The sequence below is a fragment of the Chionomys nivalis genome, chromosome 9 (genome assembly GCF_950005125.1).
Source record: "Chionomys nivalis chromosome 9, mChiNiv1.1, whole genome shotgun sequence".
NCBI classification, from domain to species: Eukaryota; Metazoa; Chordata; class Mammalia; order Rodentia; family Cricetidae; genus Chionomys; species Chionomys nivalis.
The window spans coordinates 74,947,568-74,951,595 of record NC_080094.1 but is presented as its reverse complement, the minus strand read 5'-3'; the positions used below and the strand labels follow the sequence as shown (position 1 = coordinate 74,951,595).

The 4,028-nt window shown below is 35.1% G+C and overlaps 1 non-coding gene across 1 annotated transcript; it reads left to right on the top strand.

Moving 5' to 3' along the window:
• The first annotated feature begins 3,586 nt into the window (after nucleotides 1–3,586).
• Nucleotides 3,587–3,659, top strand: Trnak-cuu (transfer RNA lysine (anticodon CUU)). Its single transcript has one exon. It is a non-coding gene; the product is annotated as a tRNA-Lys (tRNA).
• The last annotated feature ends 369 nt before the right edge of the window (nucleotides 3,660–4,028 follow it).

Sequence of the window (4,028 nt, the reverse complement as noted above, 5' to 3'; positions counted from 1 at the left end):
TATGGGAAAAGTCCCTTAGCAGAGTGAAGTATAGTAAAGAAGAGCAGCACTGGCTCTCCCAGAGAGAAGCAGAATGACTACATTCCTGGGTTGGTGGGGGGAACTATCCCTCACTGGAACAGAGCTAAAGATGTCTTCTGGCTATTAACAGCAAGGATACCATTCCCTACAGAGCTGTAACACTTACAATTATATTACACTAATTCTGAGTAAATATGAAGCAATAAGTTAGAAAAGGAATAATTTCTTTTATATTTTATGTGGAATAAATATTTGCATACTCACTATAACTCAATCTTTACCCATTCTTAATATTTTGAAAATTTTGAAAATTTGTGTATTTTTTCTATTTTTTCTTTGTTTTTACTTTTTTAAGAAGAAAATAAACTGTTTTTTTTTATTATTATACATACCAATCCAATCCAAGTTCCCACTTCCTCCCCTCCTCCCATTCCTTTCACTTATCCTCCCAACCTGCCATCTGCTCCTCAGAGAGGTAACAAACATTGCTTTGAGGAAGGTCCAAGTCTCTCCCTCCTATATCTAGGCTGAGAAATGTATCCATCCAAAGAGAATAGGTTTCCCAAAAGTCAATATAAGCAGTAGGGATAAATCCTGGTGCCTTGCCAGTGGCCCTGCAGTCTGCCCCAACCATGCAACTGTCAAATACATTGAGAGGGACTAGTTTCAACTTTTGCTTATTCATTCCCAGTCCAGCTGGTGTTGGTTATCTCCCATTAGCTCAGGTAAACTGTTTTAGTGGGTGTACCCATCATGGTATTTCCTTTTCAAATTCCTAATATTCTCAAAAGTCAACCTTAGCTAGTCTGTTTCTAGGAACTAATGAGTTGGTGTTTATAAATAATGGCATTTACATATTGAAGAATAATTGTTCAAAAAATTATAATTTAGTATTTTATATTTAAAGCTTGATTGTTCTTTCTAAATAAATACAAATATTCCTTCCCAGACTTAACCCTGTTATCAAATATTATCTTATATTATTTATCTCTGTGCATACTAGAATACAGTGAATTTGTTAATCACTTTTCTACTTTAGCTATTCATCTATTAAACCTATGTATTGTGATTTCTATTGTAACAGTTATCTCTAAAATTTTCAGATTATTTTTAAAATGCAAATACTGTGATCTATGATGGAGTTTTTCAATTTTTTTTTAAATTTCTTACTAAACAAATACTAGTTAAAGAATAAACTCATTTGTCCCCAAAGTGATTTCTGCTTTTTTCAACTGTAGAGCAGTTAATTATTATAGTTCAGTTATTTTGTTTTATATGACATTCACATTCTCTTAATTTAAATTTTATTTTCTCTACATGACAGACTACTGGGACCACATTGAAAATTGACAAGATGTTATGCTGGTATTACTTGTGTTTTTCTTCTATAAATGTTCCTTTGAACTAGAGTCCTTTCTCCTGTCAGGATTCCACTGAAATTTTAGAATGATGATCTGAGCTCTGTGCTCCTGATAGTAGCTGGACCTTCTGTCATTTCACCTGAACATATAGACAGGTGGCCTTGTCATTTTACTTTGCAGAGACTAGCCTTTTGTCAGGTTATTTTAAAATTTAAAGTGCTGACCAGGCTTCTTCATTGTGGACTTTCAGTTCTAAGAGTTTCCTGTTAGATATTACTGCCCTTTCTTTAAGCCTGTTTATCCAGTTATTCAAGGAGTATTATGGAAAGAACTTTGTTTCATGAGTCAATAATTTTTAGTCATGAAAAAATTACAAGGAGAATAAAAAGAGATGAGGCACACATCTCAGTATCTTACTTCTCAGATTTATTGACACCCATATTTCAGGTTTGATGATTATATGGCCTTGCTGCTTTCTGTTTGTACATTGTTCCCCAAAGCTACTCACCAGCAAATATCCAGAGGGTGTGAGACAAGGGAAGTGATGAACACTTCATCTCTGTCTTTCTCTAAGATAGAAATCATGTATGATATACATACCATTTTTTTCACTGTTTAAAGTGTTTCTTGTGTTTTGTCTAGTTTTATGATTATTCTTAGCTAAAAGCTTGGTCAATATAATCTATTTTATTATCATTATATTTCTCCTAGTATTACTCATAAATATTTTTGTAACCGTTTGAATTATTTATTCTGGAAAAATATGGTAGATTTCAAAATCAAAATAGTCTAGGAGTATAAATATTCTCTATTGGTTATTCAAAGAAAAGAAAGAATACTTAATTCTTCACATTTTCATTGTTAAATTGTGTGATTTATCAATCTAAGTTGCTATCTATGAGCATATGTTTTAGACTGAACATATTACCCATTTTGAATCAGGAAACTATATGCAATATCTTACTGGCATAAAGTTGTATTACAGAAAGACACCAGAACTTCCAAAACACAGATGATAAAGCTATTGTAGCTGAGAGGTGTGTCAATAATCAATTTTACATATCTGTAACCAATGGATCTTTTATAAAGGGACTACAAATGAACATTATAGAATGATATTTCAATAAACCATGCTTTAAAATTATATATATATATATATATATATATATATATATATAAACAAAGAATGAAAACTGTTTCCTATAGATGGACACTATGAAGTAGGCCCACACTAGTTCAGAATTGAGTATAATAAAATGTTCTTTATTTAGGGGTAGACTCAGAGATCACAGTCCTTTGCATGAGTGGGGAACAGGCACCGAATCAAGTAGCAGAGAGAAAGAGACCATGCAAACTTTACATCTACATTTATGGTACAAGAGGCCACGCCCAAATAACCTGATCTTTTGGGAGTTCATGGACTATGGGCTGACAGATAGCATTGCCATTGGACTGACTTAGGCCCTCTGAAGTTAGTACAGCTTGTTTTTTTTTTTTTTTTTTTTTTTTTTTTTGTGGGACCCCTAGCAAAGGGACCAGAATCTGTCTCTGGGGCATGAACAGGTTCTTTGGAACCTATTCCTTATAGTGACAGTGACATTCCTTGCCCAGCCTTGATGCAAGAATGTGGAGCATTGTCCTGCCTCAGCTTGATATGCCATGCTTTGTTGTCTCCCATGTGAGAACTTACCTCTTCAGCATGAAGATGGAGGAGGAGTGGATGGTGGAGGGTAGCAGAAGGGCAGTGAAGGGAGAGAACAGGAGGAGAGGAAGGAGGGGAAATTGTTGGTATGTAAAATAAATATAAAAACACTAATAACAAGAGTTAAAAGTGAATATGAAAAAGATAAATGGGTTGTTGAACAGTTGATAACTTAATACTTCAACAGGAGAAAGGCAAATACTAAAGATTGTCTTAGTACCTAGGAGAATTATAAATAATAATATAATTTAATATAAATATATTTATAACAGCTGAAGAATTTTGATTGATTTCACTATAAAAATTCTTTAAATGATTGAGGAGATAGCTTTCCAAATTAAATATCTTAGTTTTTTTTTTTTTTTGTCACAGTGGTATAACATCTGAAAAACAAACTTCAGTGAGATGGGTTTTTTTCCTTCCCAGTTGTAGATTATGGTGAGTTAACTCATGTATTGTAGAAGGAGCTGCAGGCCTGCTTCCTGCCACCCAGCTCCCAGCTGCCCAGCTAGCTCAGTTGGTAGAGCATGAGACTCTTAATCTCAGGGTTGTGGGTTCGAGCCCCATGTTGGGTGCCATTTGTAGTAGGAGCGGCAGGCCACTTCCTGTCACCCAGCTCCTGGCTGCCTGGCTAGCTTATGCCCCAAAATAACAACACACAGATTTTTTCATTTAAACACTGCCTGGCCTATTATATCTAGCCTCTTCTTGGCTAATTCTCATATCTTGATTAACCCATTTCTATTAATGTGTGTAACACCACAAGGTGGTGGCTTACCAGGAAGATTCTAATGTACGTCCATCTTGGGCCGGAGCTCACCGCGTCTGCCCTAGAGAGGAGAGGCATGGCGATTGCCTAACTTCCCTTCTTTTCAGCATTCTGTTCTGTTTACTCCGCCTATCTAATTTTCTGTCCTATCAAAGGCCAAGGCAGTCTATTTATT